The sequence below is a fragment of the Adiantum capillus-veneris genome, chromosome 20, assembly GCF_014529385.1.
Source record: "Adiantum capillus-veneris isolate H3 chromosome 20, ASM1452938v2, whole genome shotgun sequence".
In the NCBI taxonomy this organism is placed as follows: Eukaryota; Viridiplantae; Streptophyta; class Polypodiopsida; order Polypodiales; family Pteridaceae; genus Adiantum; species Adiantum capillus-veneris.
Window position 1 is genome coordinate 23,495,455 of NC_140950.1, and position 21,180 is coordinate 23,516,634.

At 39.6% G+C, this 21,180-nt stretch overlaps 1 pseudogene; it reads right to left on the minus strand.

Moving 5' to 3' along the window:
* Positions 1 to 542: 542 nt before the first annotated feature.
* Positions 543 to 21,180, minus strand: part of LOC147432243 (uncharacterized) — a 43,092-nt pseudogene continuing 22,454 nt past the window's right edge.

The following is a 21,180-nucleotide window of genomic DNA, read 5'->3' on the forward strand; positions in this document are numbered from 1 at the left end:
ATGTGTTGGTATATTACTTTGGTAAATCCAAATATTTCACCTAACTTCTGTCTAGCATAATATACATGAAATCATGATTGCATTGATAAAGACGGTCAACACCAACAACATGTCTTCAATCAAACCAAAAAAGTGGCACCCAAACACCATAGTCATACGTGGTCCTATACATATCATAAACTAGAAAACACCATAGACAATACCACTGTAGATGTCATTCAAGGGCAATGTGATCCGGGATCATATTGTTGCCAATCGGTCTCCTCACTATCTGCATCAACCGCTGGAATAGCACTTACACATGGAGCCTTGAAGCGTAAAAGATGCTGTTGAAAGACCCGTGAATCACTATCTATGTAGAGGCAGTGTCTACACAACTCAGCGCAAACATAGCCCAAGCCACCATATCCAAAGAATATATCAACAATGTAGGTGTGTTCTGTAGTAAATGTCCACACAAGCCAGTTGAAAAAAGAAAGAAACATGCACATTTTTACTTTACGTAACATAGTCTAACAAGACATAGTAGGAAGCATATCTTCTTATCGAAAGAAATCAGGGCTACGCTCGGGGGCACCTCTAAGAGCACGTCCTCCAATGTACTCTGCGTCAGCATGCTCCACCAGTATTCCGAACTTGGCATCGAAAGAGTTGTTGTCCACGCTCTCTCCATCTCTTCGATCGTAGATAGAACGTTGACCCTTATGATAAAACAATCCTAACAATAGTGTTTCTACCTACAAATTACAATTAGAATGTGATCTAATTGAAGAAATCTACGAGCATGCTTTTTCAATCAGCAAATAACTTTACTTACTGTCTCAATCTCAATGGTCTTTCACACATAACCATTGGGGATCAAAATAAGGATGGTGTGCATCATTTTGAATCCCATCTCAATGGCATGGCCAGACACAATGCCAAAGAGATCAGTGGAGCTTAAGATGACGTACCACCCATTGCTTGCCACATACTTAGAAGCTATTATTGTCACTTTCTTACTCAATTTTTGAGAGAATTGATTCCATGGAGGGACTGCAAATTACGCATTGTTACTTTATTTAAAGTTCTAAAACTGTCATAGATTGCATACCTCGTTCTCCGTGAATTATTCAACTTTAAAATTTGTCGAAAAATCCGCAAACAAAAGAGAGGCCACTTCATTGCTCTTTTTCCTATCAATGTTGATTGAATGTAGAAAATCCAAGATCCTGCATACGATCAAACACATCTATGTCAAACATTCACAACACACACCACACACCACACATAGTCAATCTTTCTTCTCACATGTATTTACTATTTCTCATCATCGAGAGAAATTTTGTAAACATCTATCATGTTGCCAATAACGGTCACATCATAATCTATAGAAGACACTGCATAATCTGAAAATAAAATATTTCATCAAGACTTGTTGAGTAGACAGAAAGTGACAGCTAGATATCTTTACAAGCAAGTTTACCCGTGGAACCTTAAACACCTATTTTGTTCTTTTTGGGGGACTTCTTGGGCTTCTTGGATTTAACAAATTCCAATCGCTTCTTTATAGAGGAGGTTATACTAGTGTTTACTCTTTTTGAAGAGGTGGCTTTCTTGGAAGCCGAGCCAATCTCCTCAATACCCTCTTCATTTCTTTCAAGAATGTACTCTAAAGTAAACAAGAATATGTTTCTCTCACATACATAGTCTAAATAATATGAGCACTTTAACAATTTTGTACTTTTTATAAATGCCAAAAAATGACCTTTATATAAGTTCCCTTCATTACGTGGGTAGGTGTCTCAAGTGTAATCTAGCCACCAAGGGCAATACTCAATTTGCCAAGCAAGAAAACCATGATCTCTCATCCATAGCGGATACATACACTCTTCAGAAGAGAGGCCCCTCCAACTTTCAACAAATGGAAACTTCTCCAACAAAGTTTGATCGTAAAGCTCAATTCGCCATCTACATAAAATGCATTTAACTTTCTTTGAGCTCCTTTACCCAGTGACTTATTTATTATACAAACTCTAAGTACAAAACAGAATGTCAACCATAAAGATATCAATTGTATTACCTGAATAATACTCTCCTCAAAGATTCCAGGAGCTCTGGAATTTTTTCATCCGACTCTTTTGTGTTGAGACTACTCCAAAGCTCCATAAAAGATTTATCAATGTGCTCTCTCAGCCAATGATGAAACCATGCTTCAAAGCCCTCCGATAGTTCATCAATCATTTTCCCTTTAATCCTTAAGCATTGCTTCAAGATACTTCCCCAATACCATTCTTTACGCAAGTACATTCTGAATTTTATGGCACTAATATTATGCTCAGAAGTAACATCATCTACATGGAAATGCATCAAAGAATGCAATATTTCCTTTTTCCTATACAAAATAATAAACAAACCATAAATGCATTGATTCATTTGATGATTTCACGTGCATTTTTGGGCCAAGGATTATTACCTCTCCGGTGATATTTTAGAAGTTTCCAAAGAGTAGACCTTGTCTCTTGTAAGGCCCATCTAATCCTTTTCTTGTACCCGATTGAAGTTAAATAACAAAGAGAAGAACCCTTGGCCATTGGCGGGGTTGACAATGGCCAACACCTATGTTGCATTTGCACCAAATAAAATCCAATCAATTTTGTAAACTTATAATTTTGTAATCCAATCCAAATGAAATGTCAACTTACAATTTTGTAGAAATTCAAACATGCATGGTGAGAAGAGAAAGTGTTTACCTTATAAGCCCTTTCTTTTGAATACTTTTTTTACTCTTCCTTGAGCAACCATTTCCTTTTTTGGCACTAAAATCGATGGATCATTGATCTCCTGCATCTCTTTGATAAGAGACATGTCAAACTCTTCCTTTTGTAGAGCAAGTAGAAAGAGAATCTTTGCTTTCCACATGGCTAGTTTTTGGAGCAAGAAGATCTCATGACCAAAATTTGTGCTCACAGTGGTTCTACCAATTCTAAATAGCATTATCTTAAATTAGATAGCAAGAGAATGACATTGACATGGTAATAGCAATATCTGAAACAAAAACAAATGAGCCTACTCATTCTGAGAGCGTAGAGCTAGCATAAGCTCCCCCTCTTCACTTCTATCAACATGGACAAATTGACACTTGACAGAACAATGTCTCCACCTTATTATTGGAAATTCTACAACAACAAAATGGAAAATTAGATAGCATAGAGTAATACAAGACAACCTTATATTAAACAAAAAACAAATCACTTACGCATTTTTATCAAGTGCATCCAAGTTTTCAAGCGGTGATTGACATCCTAAACTATAAATTTTTTCCCCCTTAAGTCTTCCCACTCAAGAGGAAGGGAATTATCAAAATCATCGCTAATTTCTCGCCAATTAGGCCCCCATTCTTCTTTGTCTAAGTCGGAAACATAACGTTGATCATGGCCAGGCTTCTTAAATGACACAAGAAATGGAGCTCCAAGCACACTGTACTCCAGACATCTCAAACCTTTTCACTAAGCCCTCAAGAGCCTGGACCCACCGCTCTAATGGCTTCGTTTTCCATCAATCTTCAGAGAGGAATGCGAGGAGGTTTCCCACCTTTCTTTACAATAAAACCTCTACAATCTCCTCCAATATGCGACCATGAACATCCTTTCTAAACACTGTAGGATGATCAGCAAGTTTAGCAACAATTTTTGTTGCTTCAAACATGCTTTGGGCCACCACTCCACCTTGTGTAGCATGAATATCTATGAGCTCCTCTTCTTCATGCACATTACTCAATATATCCTCCTTCTGACGAACATTGGAACAAGCAATGGAAGATCGTGCATTGGCCCTATGTCCTGTAGTGCCAGACCTTAATCTGTATCTTGCTCCTAAAAGCAAAAACCAATAAGACCACAACTAGCTTAGTATATAGTGACAAAGAAAAAAAAGACCACAAAAAGCTTAGTATAGTTGAACTTACTTTGAGAGATACATGTCCTGCCATGTTTAGATGGTGTACGAACCATAATCTATCAACTATAATCAATAAACAACAAAAGTATTCTTAGCAACGACAATTCAACTAGAAACTTCAAAATTTTGACAGCATAATGGTGTAAAATGAAAACAAAAGAAATTTCCCATTCCGTACTTGCTTCCGTGTAGCACCACAATGCTCAAGAGAAGAAACAAATACAATACCACTTCAATAAATGTATAGCTCTGCACTTCAATATGAAGGACAAGAGCCGGGAGCAGAGCGCAAGAGGAAGAGGAATACGCACGCACACTCACAGAAGCACCACCATAGCCACACACAGGTTGAAGGGGGAGAGCCGACACACACACACACACACACACACACACACTGTGTGCCCCCTTTATTTCTTCTCTATCTTATGCACTAAGGCACAATAAAAATTGTACTTAGTGTTAGTGGCTCACACAAGTGTATAGCTGTATACTTAGGGTTAGTAGCAATTACTGATGGGCGGTCGGTCACATGGCCATTACACCTAACATTCTCCCACTCGATGGCCAATGTGGGAGACCATAAGAATGGAAGCGAACCACTCTTCACCCAATGCCCATCAACTCACGACAGTGCTGAAACTGATGGTTGGAGAGACTTTTTGTTGGGAGAAGAGGGGGAGATCGATTGCTTAAGCTATTCAACACATGCTCCCAAACATCACCATCAACCTGTCCACCTCTTTTTCCAATTTCCAAGCGCGCGCGCGCACACACACACACACACACACACACACACACACACACACACACACACACACACACACCTAAACTATCATACACACACAAAGAACATAGAATTGACATAGACATGATTGTAAGAGATGTGTAAGAGATGGAGACTAGATTAGAGAGTACACGGAAAATAGAACATAGCATAAGAGATTAGAGAGGAGAATCTGCAAGAGAAAGGGAAAACAATTTTAAGAAACAAAAGTGCAGGTTGATGTGCTGTAAGTGTTTTCTTACAAGGAATGAAATACGCTTGTTTAGAAAAACGGTCAATAATAGTCCAAATCATGTCATGTTTGTGCAATGTGAGTGGGAAACCAATAACAAAATCCATTGAAATGTGTTCCCAAGGTCTTTCAGGAATGGGGAGAGGATGTAAAACTCCCAATTTCTTACCTGTAGCTGCTTTAATTTTTTGACAAGACAAACAAGTTGAAACATATTGTTTAACAACCATTCTCATAGTAGGCCAATAGAAATTACGACATAAATTTTGAAAAGTTGCAACAAATCCTCTATGTCCAGCATAGGGTGGTTTGTGCAATTCTTCAATAATTAATGTACGGAAAGGTTTAGTCACACACAATTTTTGTTTGAAATAAAGGAAGTTTATTCGAGAAATGTGTGCACAAAATTATCAAGCATATGCAACCATGTCGTTTTGAAGTCATCATCATGTGCATAAGTGTCAGGCATAGTGTCAAATGAAGTTCCCGTAATGGTTGTTGGATGATTAAGTGAGGGTCTTCTACTCAAAGCATCAGCTACAACGTTTTCTTTACCAGGTTGGTATTGAATGTTGGGTTGAAAACTTTGAATAAAAGCGGTCCACTTAAGATGTCTATCATCTATTAAGGGCTGAGAAAGTAAATATTCGATACTTTGTTGATTAGTTTTTATGATCAAATCAGTACCCATTACATAGTGTTTCCAAATTTTCAATGCATGTACCACACCAGTCAACTCTTTATCATATACTGAACCTTGATTCATAAGGTTTGAATTTACGGCTTTCAAAAGCAATTGGATGGTTATCTTGCATAAGGACTGCACTGATACCTTTTCCACTAGCATCAGTGACCACCACAAAGAATGGTCTTTCAAAATCAGGCAATTGCAATACAGGTGCATTAGTTAAAGCATGTTTAAGTGCATTAAATGAGCTTTCTTGTAAATCAGTCCATTCATAAGGTGTGTTTTTCTTCAACAGGAGAGTCAAATAGTTACCCCTTTAGAAAAAGCACTCAAGCTACTGTAACCGTGGCTCGAATACCATTAATTGCAAGGAATAGAAGAGAGGGTAGTTCAACACCAAAATAGCACCGGCTCCTGTCAAGCTTCTAATAGCTTAATAGTGGTTAAGCCGTAGGCAAGCCCCGTAGGACTCCAGTATTAAGACCATAGCTCTCGACGGTGATGCCCCGTTAGCTGCACGAAGGCAGGCGCACTGCAAGGCTGAAAAATCCCTATTCTACTTACTCACATGCAATTAATAATACCAACCATTTATAGCTAGCTTGAGGACCTCCCTTCTTGAGCAAGAAAAGAGAAACCTTGTCCTCTGATACCAATGTAACATTTAATGGCCTAAAAACTTGTGTGTAGCGGAAATTAGCATGAACATAGTGGGCATTTCATTAGAATAGATTCCTAATGAGAAATCACAAGAGTGCTTGGGTGGAGAGAGCAACAAAAAGCATAACACCTAGTTAGGTAGCTTGAACAATAGTTTCAAAAGAGAGAGAAATTAAGCTATTGACAACAGTCATTAGGAGAAATATGAACCTTGCATGGGCCTCTAAGGAATCCTAATTTTTAGGGATTAAGGCTAATGGTGTGTAGGGTTAAGGGGACAAGGGCATTCAAGAAACTAGTTTTGAGTAGGCTTTTCTACCCTTTTTTTTAGACACATGTAGGATGTGGACCTAGGAGGTCACCTTCTCTCTCTAGCTTTTTGAAAGTGAAGGGAGTAAAGAGGTGTGGCCACATCATCAAAAACGTGGATCACTAAGGGCCAAAATTTGACTTTTTTTAAAAAAAAGTTATTTTTACTTATTTTTGACTTAAAACTCCCCCCCAACATATATCCATATCAAAAAAGTATTTTTTGACCTTTTTTTAAACTTACAAGCAATAAAAGTCCAATTTTTCAAAAAAAAAACTCCCCCCCCAAAAAAAAACTTTCTTCTCTCTTCCTCCTCCCTCCTTTCTCCCTCTCCTCTCCCTCCCTGCCCCCTTCTCTCCTCCTCCTCCCCTCTCTCTCCCTCTCCCCCACTGTCCCCTTCTCTCCTCCCATGTTCCTTCCTCTCCCTCCCTACCCCCTTCTCTCCTCCTTCTCCACTCTCTCTCTCTCTCTCTCTCTCTCTCTCTCTCTCTCTCTCCCCCCTTGTCTCCTCCCATGTTCCTCTCTCTCCTTCCCCCCTCTCTCTTTTCATCCTTTGCTTCCTCATGAAATAACTACCATGGTGCTCAAGGACATCACAAATCGTATGCATACATATTTGCTTGTTTGCAACGTTTGCACCAAAGGCCGCACGTGAGGGTGAGCAGAGGTCATCCTAGGAACGTCGTACCATCGGTGAGATGAATGTTGATGGTTCTTCAATATCTTGCCAATACCATCAACATTCATATTTGAATAAAACACCCCTTTATGCAAGGTAACAATATACTTCTTACTTTTGATTGTGTTCTTTTTATCATAAACTTTTAAGTCTAAGGTGTTGCCTCTACTTGTTTTGTAGTGCTTGGCACCAAGGTTTCTTTTATGCACAAATAGTGAAAGGCTGTAGGTTAGAGAGGTCAAGTGTCACCAGTTTTCCTCTAAAACAGTCTTCTTTGTTACATCTTGCAGGTAGGTGCTTCAAATCCATGCTTATTAGGGGTGGTAATCTCATCCTAATGTATATTTTAGGATTGTTTATTCCCAGTTAGATAGAAATACTTGCAAATTTGTACAACATATACTTAACAAGTGTCTTTATTATATAGCTTGCAAATGTTGAATTCATACATGTTTCTGTAACAAGGTGACCTCTTGCTATGCTAGTTGAGTGGTGTTGTTTGCAAGAATGGCTCAAGGAACTGGAATAACATGAAGCTTTTACGGTGGCACAAAGCTCTCCTCAGCAGTGTGGCTCCCACTACACCAAAAATCATTATGCTAACATGGAGAGATCCATAGTAGGACAATGCAAAAACTTTTCATCAGCAGCAACACACCCTTTCCTAACATGAGGGCACTCCTACCAAAGATATTTTTATGTGATAGGTCACCCCATGAGCATACCATGTCATGGAATGGATGTAAGAACTATGACCGCACTACTCCTTGGAAGTTGTTCACAGATGTATGTTTATCAAAGTTAATGAGAAGAAATTTGGACTTTTTTGTTTGTTGATGTGTAAGAGCACTCTAGGTCTACCATATTTTAGATTGTTTGATAAGTTAAATAAGATTTATAGTCATTTAAAGTGTAAGTTTGTTTTTGTTTGGTAAGATTGTACATGAGAAGACATAATAAAGTATAAGAGATCTTGACGGAATAAACCTCGATTAGATTCCTACCATGCACTTGTGACACAAAACCTCTCCTTGAACCCTTTGATTTCTATCATTGTGGGAAGTCCAAGGGTGGTCTATTTTCAAATTTTTAGCAATAACTTTTTTAAAAAGGAAATTTTGGTTATTTTAAAGTTTGTACACAGTTTAGGAGTTCATTCTGATTGTTTTTCTTCAGTTTCAATTTTTGATCGAGGGCACTCCTTAGAAGCCATTTTTGAAGGTATTAGGGTGAGATGTTGAGAAAGTTTTGTATGTAGGAAATACAGTCCTTAACACAATAAAAAACATTGGTTCCTTGAGTATTTTCAGATTCCATGGTTTTAATGCTCGTTAGAGCCCGTAGATTAAGGGAAAAGTAGAAAATGTCTATTTTACATCATTTTTAAAGAAATTGTCAACTTGCACGTTGATTTTTAAAGAATCCGAGCAGGATATGATTTTTTTGCATCACACGATGGTTGAAGAGCGCGACGAGACGAACAAATTTATGTGAGACAAGCCCAGACAGATTCGGAGCCAATTGAACACTAGAAGCTCTTGAAAACAGCCTAAAATGAATTATGGCCATGCATCAAAAAAAATCTTGTACTTGTCATTTTAGGGCCCCAAAGATGGCCAATTTGCGCGCCCTTGTGGCCCCTCATGTTGAGGGTCCCTAGGGCCCTAAAATGACAAGTATAGGTTTTTTTTAATGCATAGCCATGAGATAGAATTGGGCAATTTAATGTATTCATAGCAACCCCCCCCCCCCCCCCCCCCCCCTAATGGCAAATAGCTAAACCTTGTATCATGCCATGCATTAACAAAAAGCTTGTACTTGTCATTTTAGGGCCCTAGGGACCCTCAACAAGAGGGGCCACAAGGGCGCGCAAACTGGCCATCCAAAAATTTTGGATGGCCAGTTTGCGCGCCCTTATGGCCCCTCTTGTTGAGGTTCCCTAGGGCCCTAAAATGACAAGTACAAGATTTTTTTAATGCATGGCCATGAGATAGAACTGGGCAGTTTAATGTGTTCATAGCACCCCCCCCCCCCCCCCCCCCAAATGGCACATACCTAAACCTTGTATCATGCTTATCAACCATTTTTAACTTCCTTGTGTCCATCCCTTGTTCTTGGAAATATCTTGGTCCCTATTTGTCCCTGGATGGCCATTCTACGGGCCGTTGTGGTCCCTCTTGTTGAGGGTCCCTGGGGCTTCAAAATGACAAATAGGGGGCTTTGTTTTAATGTATGTCCATGAGATAGAGTTGTAGTGTTTGATGTCTGGAGTATTCACTATGTAAAATTTTCCTATATCATGTGCGTTCACCACAATGGATTGAAAGTAGCCCTTATAGGCCTTACCTACACATGTTTCTGTAACTTTACAAGAATATAAATTCCCTTCTGTTGAACACATGTGCTATGTTACATATACTTTAGTGAACTCCCAAGGTCAAAGGCTTACAAATTTTGTGCACTCAGAACATTTAGCAAGACATCAACCAAACAAGGAGCCAATTTTTACTTCCTTGTGTTCACCTTGTGTTCTTGGGAATGTTTTGGTTAAGCCATTTCTTTGGTATTTGAAACCACATGTGACCCCTATTGTTATAGTATCCAACCAAAGGTTTCTTGATTAGCAGTTATATAGGTTCGAGTGATACATATCTTCTATGTTAACAATGCATGTATCTATAATTTATCTTTACACTTTCTCTATCCAAATGAGCTACATAGTAAAAATCAAATCCGCAATTCAACAATTAAGTTCACAAGGTGATAGCTATTGGTATGATCTTTAGCAATACCAAATAAATAGCTATCAATAGCGAATGAATAGGGATATTTAAGAAGGTTTGATACCAAAAACTTGTCAATACTACTCAAAAAGGTGGAAACTCAAAGTCTTTATAATATATATGATGAAAAAAGAATCAATAATAAGTCACCCCTATATATCTACACCTCCATCTCAAGTTGTCATTTCTCTAAGTCAAGCTTGGCATAGGTATAGTATGGAAACAATAACATTTTGGAAAGCAAGAATTTAGCTTTCTCAACTTTTGAAATGTTGCTATTGATATATATTGAACATCCCAATGAGGACATCTTGACAAAGGTTATGATCCACTTAATAAGAATAACCAATAGTGATTAAATTGAAATCAAAATATTGCATGAATTTCTTCATGGTGGAATGATTAAGACTTGAAACTTCAAACATCTTACATGCAAATCAGAATATCCATAAAAATCAACAATATTAATCAAATCTGTATGAAACTCCAATAATCTAAATTAAATACTCTCACTTAGTGCGACACCATTTAACAAAAAGAAATATTTATATTGCGTTTATAGAGGAATCCAGCCTCATAAAAATAATTACAAACGGAGACAATGTTGTTGCTGTTAGGATTCTCTAGTTACAAGTATTTGCCTTTCTCATCTAGAGATTCATATACACGAGTATTTGTGTGTCTATGACACTAGGGAAGATAGTAGTACTATAGGGATGGCTTTTCTAAGAGCTCCTAGATAGTACCTATTGGTTCAAGATTCTACAAAAATCCTAATATTCTTATCAAAATATTTTAACGCGGTAGTGAAAGGTTCCTCACGGAACAAAAATAGGGTGATTTCCATCTCTGTACATGGTTGCTTGCTCATGTCCTCTCAAAACAAGTTGACTCTGTAAGTAAACAACAGATTATGTGAGCACAAAGTTATAAAGTACAAAATGATATCATTCTAATAATCTAATGACAACTATACAAAGAATAAATTATGAGAAAAATCTTTGATGACTCTCCATAGATAGCACAACTTACTTACATTGTGAGACAAAATAGCACCACCCAATGTTATGGGGTGTGAAGCGTAAACATTGAAAGCCATAAAGAGGTTAAATCCCTCCAGCATGATAAACTTAAAGATGGAGATGATCTTAAGCTCTGAATGTAAGCTACAAGGGTAGTTTTCTCACCATTCTATCTTTATGTTGGAGATGAATCCTTGCAATGCCCATGCACTATTCACACCTCCTGTTCTTGTGGTATGCAAGTCATGTGAGTTGATGCTTTTTCCACCTTCGGGAGTAGAGGTTTCCATGTAGTGCGAGTGAATGAAAGTAGAAGGAGTAGAATCTTGTTTCATGTTGTAATGGAGGTGAGAGAAGGGAGAGGAGCTAGCTTGGTGTGGAACTATGTGGTGGGCAAGGGGAAGAGATGGGGGAGAAGCTTGCTTTGTGCTACAATGGAGATGGGAGAAAGCTAGTAGAGAGATAATGCTGGACTATAGGGGGTGTATGTGGTTTTTGCAGCCATGGAGAGCTTGGAAAAGGGTTTGTAGAGAGAGAAAATCACTTTTTAGCTATAGAATAGGTTTGGAAAGACTTTGGAGAGTGGAAAATGATGTTTTGAATTTTTTTAGAAAAAATTAATTTTTTGGAATTTTTTAGTGCACGTTTTTTACTTTTGGAGGTCAAAAATGCTTTTTGGACCATGAAATAGGTTAGGGGATCTTTTAAGGAGGGAAAACTTGAAATTTGAAATTTTTTGAAAATTTGAAATTTTTAGTGTATTTTTAAATCAGGGCCAAAAAGTGGGGGAAAAAAGGTCAAAGTGGTCTCCCCCCCTCCCCCCCCCCCCCCCCCTCCCCCTCCCTTACCTTCTCACTAGGTGAGGCCATTAAGAGGTGTAAGGCTACCTTGTCCCCTTACTTTTTTGAGGGTATAGAGTGTGTCCACCACCCTCTTCCTATTGGCTGGCCTCTAATTAACCTTAATCCCAAAGGGCCCCTAGAGGGTTCATATTTTTCATAATGGTTGAGGACCGGATTTGCATGGAGCCGGTCCCCCCTCCAAAAGGCTTTGTAATATGGTTTCTCCCATCAAGAGAGACATTGTACAATACAATTCTTTGTGTTCCTGCAAGACTAGCTAGTGCAATGAAGATGAAAGCTTCATGCACTAAGCAAAACACTTAGCAAACACAACATGAATTATCCCCGGTCTCAGACCTAAGACCTCACACACCTTCAAAGATGGTGAGAGCTAGCAGGGTATGAAAGTAGATTGAGAGGAAGAAGGAGTATTCTTACGAGAAAGATGTACATCTCCTCACATAATCACTCATATTAGCATAGCTTAGCTTAGTAATTAGTGTGCGCTCCTTGCCGCACTGTCGAAGCAAGGGACTTGCCAATACACCGTGTGCGAGCCACAAACGGCTCCAAGCACACAACAAGCCTAAACTAGCAAGCTCAAGAAAACAAAGGGTGTGTCACTCACCGCTCTACGCTCGCCTTCGTGGTGGATTCCTCGCCGCGATGAAGAAGAAGCTGCAGTCGTGCCGCGCTCAACCGCTTCGCCGCCATCGTGCCTTCGTAATGCTCGATCGCACACACACTCTCCCTCTCTCTCTCTCTCACTCACACACACACACACACAAGGAGGTGAAGAAGAAGAAGATGGAGATGGAGCAAGAGCACTCTTCAATTGCACAAATGAGAGAATGAGTAAAAATTAGGTTTAGTTGGCTTTTATAGGAGCTCACCCCATTCACACTTGGGCGCCCATGCTTAACCAACTAATCCCTTGAATGTCCAAGTTAAAGTGCGCCTCTCATCAACGATCACTCCTACCCTTTTCCTATTGGTCCGACAAGCCCGGTACCTGACTCTACCAAATACATAATACACGTCCATCGTAGGTGATGGGGTGTCCGTGTGCCGTGAGGGTTAACATGCCCCCCTTCCTGATGTAGATTCCGTCCTCGGAAGCTATTGAGTTGAAGCTGGGTCGTCGAGGTGGAAGAGCATTTGAGATGAATGTCCTTAGCCTTCTTCAGTCACTGCAAAATCAAACAACATTGGCACAGTAATTGCATTCTCTTAGAAAGCATATGCAGTTTTAGGTAGACAAATTGATTGGTCAAAGAATTTCAAACAAGTTGATAGCAATGAACATTAAATTGCAATGTAATCAAATGCATAAACAGATGTAAAGGTAGAAAATTAAACAAGTCTGGGGTCGCTAATTTGACGGTCGAAAAGCACTAGAGATCGAATATTAATACCATGGGTAAGCTTCTTAATTTTCTGTGGTCAATTAAGTTGTTTAATCGCGAGAGCCAAGTATTCATGTTCAAGGGCTGACTAGAGGCTATATCTAGAAAACCTTGTAGTTAAGCTACCATAAAAGGAATTTCTCATGAAATCATCGCCTGACTGATTACTTTTTCTTTGACCCCCCCAAGTCTTTTCACATTGATTCAATTATGATGTGTGTGCTTATTTTGTATACCTTGGGTTTTTTGCTTTTCAAGGAAAAGCGCCCACACTGGGAACCTCTAGGGCTCTAGTACCATAGGCAATACATGTGAGTGAAGTACCAATTTAAGCAGGGATTTCTCTTCATGCTTAAAATTTTACATTGTGGCACTTTGATTTTTTTCTTGTTCATTTTTAGCATTTAAATTTTGTAACTTTGGGGGGTCATATAACACTGTTACATCCCCCAGGCTCATCACATTAGTAAACTCCCTTTATAATACTTAAGCTAAAGGTCACTAGTGTTAAGCCCACTAGAAAGCCCTAGTACATTTCATACAATGCTGCCTAAATCGGATTAAGAACCTAAGTAACCATTGTTTATTAGGAAGGCATTCCCCATGGTATTAAGAGAAGATTTCTAATACCTAGCTTGGTCAAACTAGCTTAGTCGGACTGCTTGATTTTTACACCTAAACAAGTGATTACGACAAAACATTACATTGAATTAAATGTTTGATACTAAGCCAATGCGCTGAATATTATGCTACCAATCACAATCAAAGCAGACAAACATGGATGCAAAAAGATAAAGGCAATGCTAATGGACAAGAAACACCTGTTTGTGTTTATGGTCGCGCTTGATTTGAAGGTTCCATGAAGGTCCAAATCCTATCAATAGCAACACGCTCCTGTACACACTAGGAAACAAAAGGAATACCTCCAGGAGGCACATCAGTGGGAAAAGAGATCTTCGCTAATCTCTCAACTCTAAAACAGTCATGACATAGGTTTCTGTTTCAGTGTACCAGATGTGACATGTGTAGGTCTGAGTCAATGTTTTGACTTTTATTGTGCATACTCGTTTGCTAATTGCTCTTGCTCTTTTTTTTTTTTTTGGTGAGTATAAAGCTTTATATGTGCATTCCCTAAGATTGGAATTGAGAGGTTAGGGAAAAAGGTTGAGAGGGAAACAAATGAATGAGGACTGTCAGCAAACACTCCCCCCTTCCTTGATCATACCGTTTGAAATGAGCTTGTCACCCTTTGAAACCAATTGTTCCAGTTGGTAATAGGTGAGGATTTTTGCCAGTAGTTTGTTATTACCCTAGGTGCCTTGTCAAGCTGCAAGGGTGGTAAGGTACTCTCCCATGATTTTATTTGCAACGTTGTTGTAGGTGGTGAACTTACCCCGGAAGGTGCAAACTCTTTCGTGCTTGGATGGATATGTACAGTGGTAGGTGGAGGTTGTGTCGAAGCTTCTATTTGCGTATAGGAACTACATGAAGAGCAAGAAGCTTCATTTGATTTCCCTGTTCCTGAGCTAGGTGGAACAAATCGTTCTTTCTTTGGTATCCAAACTAACTCGGGAGCGGGTGTGTAGCATTCTGTGATCTTTTTCTTTGCACGATCATTGATTCGTTTTGGAGATACGGGATTGGGCTCACTTGGGTCAGGTGATAGGTAAGAGTACAATCTACGTTTTGGCACCCAGATTTGATCATTTCCTTGATAGTAGCCTTGGGCTTCCAATAGTCGTTTAGGAATCCAACGCAGCGTTTCTTTACATTTCTTGGAGTGAGTGGTACGGTTCTTACTAGGTTTCCGTTTTTTTGATTCAACCATGCTCACTACAGAGGTTTTAGGGACCCACTTGTATGTTTTCTCTGTTATATTAGGATGGTTCTTGTGTGTCTCAAGCTTTCTTTCAACTACATCAGTTGAAGCTCTAGAGAGTTGGGCTATGGGGACGTATGGTTCAACCTCCTGGACATGCAATGTCTTGGGTTTTATTTCCTTGGGCAATATCTCAGGGACTATGGCTTGAGTGGTAGGGCTAAGAGTTGGTTTTTGCGTTGTAACACCCCCAGTCCCCCAATCAATAGTGCATTTGGTGGCTATCATCCACGTGCGGCCTAGGTTTATATTACCCTCCATAGTTCCAGTAGGCATGACCAAAAAGTCTTGAGCTACCATCCCATTGTCATAACTGACAAAAGTGTGCCAGATTCCAAAAACCGTAGTTTTTTTCTTGTTGACACCCTTGACTTGGATAATACTCTCAGATAGAGATGGCTTCCCTAACTGACACCACACCCCATAGGATAGCAGATTGTATTTAGCACCCGTGTCCAATAAGGCGTTATATAGCACTTTTCCATAGGCACTATTTAACTCAATGGGGTATCGTAGAGGTGTGTCAGAGTCCAACCCATCCTCTTCGATTTCCACGTGGAATGCATTTGTGACCCCAAGGTTAGCCTCTCGTTTTTGTCTTATACGTTGTTGTCGCTCCTTAGCCTCAGCTTGAGCTTGTATCTTGTTTAACTCGGTTTGTGCTTTGGCGGCCTTCTTTTGATGAATGGCCCGTAGTTCTTCTTGGCTTAAAGGATCATAATATCTTTTGAATTTACTCCCATTGAGGAATCCAATGGTTTCAACTCCATCAAGAGTTTCCACACGAAGGGTACCTTGTGGGGTAATTTCACATACTCTATATGGTCCTTTACCAGCATATTTCAACTTTTTCTTCTCTTTACGTACTCCATACATAAGGACTTTATCACCAACTTTGATATCCTTGTCGTTCACATGGCGATCAAACCACTTCTTTCTCCTATCCTTTTCCACAAGAGCATTTTGCACAGCCAACTGTCTCTCTTCGTCTAGTTTTTCTAAGATAAACAAACGCTCGGTTAAGGGGTTACCATTCCATCCTTCTTGTGAAGCTACCCTAAGACTAGGAATGACAAACTCCCAAGGCATAACCGCTTCTTGGCCGTATACCATTTTGAATGGCGTACAATTAATAGCCACTTTATAAGCAGTACGATAAGCCCATAGAGCAGATGTCAACTTCAAATCCCAATCAGTGCGATGAGCTTCTACCGTCTTGGTTAAAATAGAGATTAGAGTCTTGTTGGTGCTCTCGGCTTGTCCATTAGCTTGCGGGTAATAAGGTGTAGACTTATGGTGGGATATCATAAAGGTCGTGGTAAGCTCTCTTATTACCTCATTTATAAAATGGGTACCATTATCACTAACAATTTCAAAAGGGCAACCAAATCTTGTGATAATGTTCTCAAAAAGAAACTTAGCTGTTGTCCTCGCGTCAGCTTTTTGTGAAGCCTTAGCTTCAGCCCACTTTGTTACATAGTCCGTAGCAACTAGAATATATCGAGATTGAGTGTTGCGAGCTGCGGGACTAATTGGACCTACAAAGTCTAAGCCCCATTTTTCAAATGGTTGGGTTACTTTAATAGGATGTAAGGGCATTCTGTCCTTGCGCTGTGTGGTCTTGTAACGTTGGCACTCATCACACCCTTTTGTAAAAAGTGATGCATCCTTAAATAAAGTTGGCCACCAATAGCCTGATTGCAGCACCTTTCTAGCAGTCAGGTCCCCTGAAAAATGTCCTCCTGCTATGCCCATATGTGCTTCTTGCAAGATATACAAATATTCATCCTCGCGGGCACAATGCCTAAGAATATCGTCCTTGCCTAATCTATACAGGGTTCCGGCAATCAAACAATAGGGTTCACATTCTTTTACTAGCCTTCGAGCGATATCCTTACGAAGTTCCTTGGGTGGAAAACCATTAACTAAAAAGTTAACAATGTTCTCACTCCATTCAGGCATAGTCTCAACTATGAATAGGGAAGTATCGGGTAATTCATCATCAACTCCTGTAGGGGCTTCACCATTGGGTATGCGAGACAAATGATCAGCCATGACGTGCCTTTTACCGGGTCTCACTACAATCGTGAAATCAAACTCAAGAAGAATTAACAACCATCGTGTGATTCTTCCTGTGGAGCATGGCTTGTTTACCAGATACAGCAACGCTTGATGATCCACATAAAATACAAACTTGTTTGCCAGAAGGTAGTAGCGAAATTTCTTTACTGCATAAACCATTGCCAAACCTTCTCGCTCTGTAGTGGTGTAGTTCCTTTCAGCATCGTTCAATTGACGGCTTGCAAAGCTAATGGGATAGTCCAATTTATGTTCTCCTGGTTGAGTGAGAACACACCCAATAGCAAAGTTTGACGCATCAATATGCACATGGAAAATGACATCCCAGTTAGGTGTCCTTAAAATCGGAGCACTTGCTAGTGTTTTCTTCAATTGTTCATAGGCCTGGTCACACTCTTCAGTCCATTTAAATTCAATGAGAAGCTTGTACAAAGGACGTGCTATCTCAGCGAAAAATAAAATAAACCGTCGATAATAACCCACGTGTCCCATGAACCTTTGAACTCCCTTGTAATTGGTTGGTGGTGGTAACTCTAGAATCACTTTAATTTTGCTCTCATCGGTTGAGATACCATTCTTGGATACTATATGCCCTAAAATAACTCCATGCTTGACCCAAAATTGGCATTTGAACGGGTTCAATGAGATACGATATAACCTACATTTTTCAAACACCTTCCGCAAACATGATAGATATTCTTTCCAAGAAGAGTAAACACAAAGGTCGTCTAAGAAAGCTTCACAAAACTCTCTCAAATATTCTTTAAAAGCAGTGTTTATTAATCGTTGGAATGTAGCAGGGACATTTGTTAAGCCAAAAGCCATCACACGAAATGTGTACCCAATCCACATTGTCCGACTCAGTCATCCCAGGTAGGATATCCATAGAAGGAGAATCTTGGCCAATGTCTGTATCCTTCTTACAAGTGTAACAATATTGTAGTGGGGCCGAGTGAACTGTGGTGTCAGAGCGATGATCAATAATGGTTTTACTCCCTAAGGGGTGTACCTTACCAGTCACCAAATCCACTCTAAGGACAGAGTCTTGGAATTGCAAATAGACATGATTTTTAGACCAATCGTGAACCATTTGTGCTTCCCTCATGAATGGTCGTCCTAAAATCATTTCATATGACATAAGGTGTTTAGAGAAATCCATTACAATGAACGTATGTCGTAAGAGTTTCATGAGAGTCTATGGGTTGGACACAGGGGTGTGTGGGCAACCTTTTCCAAGTTGAAAGAAAAATATTGGTGGAAAGGTATGGATAAAGATGTATCTCAATTTGTAGAGTCATGTGTAACTTGTCAAATGTATTCAAATGTCCGACATCGTGATGGATTGCACCCTACATATCCACTAGCCATGCACTATAAATGGGTTGTGGATCTAGTCACAATTCCTTTAGGAGTCTGGCAGATGAGATACTTGGTTCTTGCACGAGAATACCTAACTAATCAGGTTGAAGGAAGAGCATTAAGATCTAAAACCACAGAAGCTGTGTGAAAATTCCTTCTTAATGAGGTGATTTTCCGTTATGGTTGTGTGGGAAAAATCACTACACATAGAGGTGAAATGGATGCCGAAGAAGCAAGGGAGTTCTTTTCTAGATTAGGAATCAAGCTTTCTCTTACTACAGCTTACAACCCTGAAGGCAATGGAAAGAGTGAAAGAGGGCATCCTCCTATCATCAAAGCTTTGGCCAAGGCTTGCGAAGGAAGAGTTGGCGAATGGCCAAAACTGTTACCATATGATTTACGGGCTGATCGTACAACACATAGCTTAGTAACTGGCTACATGCCTGCGGAGCTAATGTATGGTCAAAAGCCAGTGATGCCGATTGAAGATACAATTCCCACATGGAATGTACTACCTTGGCAAAAGGGGCTTAGTAGGGATGATCTCCTTGCATTACGTATAAGGCAACTAGAGAGAAGACCCGGAGACATTGAAGCTGCAAAAGAACGACTCAAAAATGCAAGGTTGAAAAACAAGGACTACTTTGATAAGCGACATCGACTCAGGAGCAAAGCAATTGACAAAGGTGACTGGGTTTTAGTGTATGATAGTGGCCTTGATAACCAGCACACAGTCATGCGTAAGTTCTCAAAAAGATGGTTTGGACCGTATGTTGTAAAGCATGTGCATGAAAATGCTACTTACAGCTTGTCTGAACTAGATGGTACAGAAGTAGAGATTCGCATTGCAGGAAAAAGGATCAAAATGTTTAAGAGAAGAGGAGACAATGATCTAGAAGATGTTGATGAGGAAGAAGAGCAAAACACAGGTGAAGGTCAAAGTGAACATGAAGCTCTGAAATCATCCAGTGAAGAAGAAAGCAAGGAAGATGTACAAGAGGGATGATCTTACAAAGAGACAATATGGCACATACCGGAGGATGTGCAGGTTTAGAGGGGGTGGATGTCGTGCTGTGGCACGTATATAGTGGGAACGGGCATTAAACGAATTATCTTGTGACTTTTTGACGCATAAGTATACTTCATATAATACTCATATGCATAAATAAAAGCTTTCTACCATACCTTAGTATTTACCTTTGAAGTAATATAAATGTACATTACTATTAGGAAGAACTGTAAGCAAAGTATCAATGATTGTGTCTCTTTTTGTCTGGGGGAAAAGCATTTGTATATTTCTTCTAATATCTCAGCTATACCCTACCATATATAAATTATTTTTTTATTTTCACATTTATCTAATAATATAACCCTTCAATAATGCATACCTTCTTGGATACATACAAGAGGGAAGGGCCTACTAGAAGACTTTATGAAAAGGACGATCCAAAGCTTCTTGGACCATCCCAATTTGAAAATCCTGACCTAAGGGCATGGAGAAAAGGCCAAAACCAAGTCAAGCTCTTTTAGTAGGCCAATTTTACCTTTTGAAGCATGTCAATCCGAGTTACAGGTCAAAAGTTACAGGGAAAAGAGTCAAAAATCCTCTCACAACTACACTGCAAGAAGAGATGGTAAACAGGTGAATCAAGTGAAAAGAGGTAATCTTGGTCTTTTTCCATAAAATAATATATTTGGAGGATAAAAGACACAAGCATGTGAATGTGACACCTCAAAGATGTCTTGAAGGACAAGACACACAAGTTGGGAACCCCTGCTCGAGCCACACAGAAGATGCCTAGGTGGGGCCCACATACATCATACACCCACATGGAGACTCAACGACCAAAGATGCTGAATTTCATAATATTTTGAGTCCTAATATTTCCCATTTTAAAAAATATCCAAAGAACATTTGATTTGGGCTAACTCTTTAGCCTAATCAAGTGATTATGTAAAACATGGCTCCCTCACCTATAAAAAGGGCAACCTTCTCTTCATTGGGGCAAGCAATGAGTGAGTGAGAATAGCTCAATTCCATAGTGTCACACTCATCTTAGTGCCACACTTTCTCTTGAAGAAAGGCTGAAGTCTCGCCTCATCTTCTCTCTCCATTAAGGTGGTGGCGATTGCTCTCATGTAAGATATATGTTGCTAGTTTTTCTTTCATTTGCATATCTAGTCCAATACTTGTCTTTAACTCCTTCTCTATCTCTCATTATTTATCTTTAATACCACCACCACACTTAGATCTATCTCTAATTCTATCTTTACTCCTCCTTTCATCTCTCTTGTTGTGTCCTAATTGTTTCATCGGAAGGTATTCAAGCAGCAATCTTGTCAATGTAACGGGCACAACCTTCTTGCGGGAAACAATTATGTGCACAAGGTTAGTAACCATATCTTCATCTTTCACAAGCACCTCTCTCTCTTAAGGTTCTCATTCTCTTCCACAAACTCTAGAATTTCCTTGCTACAGGTACTTCTCTCCCCGCAGTATCCTTATTGCCTAAGGGCA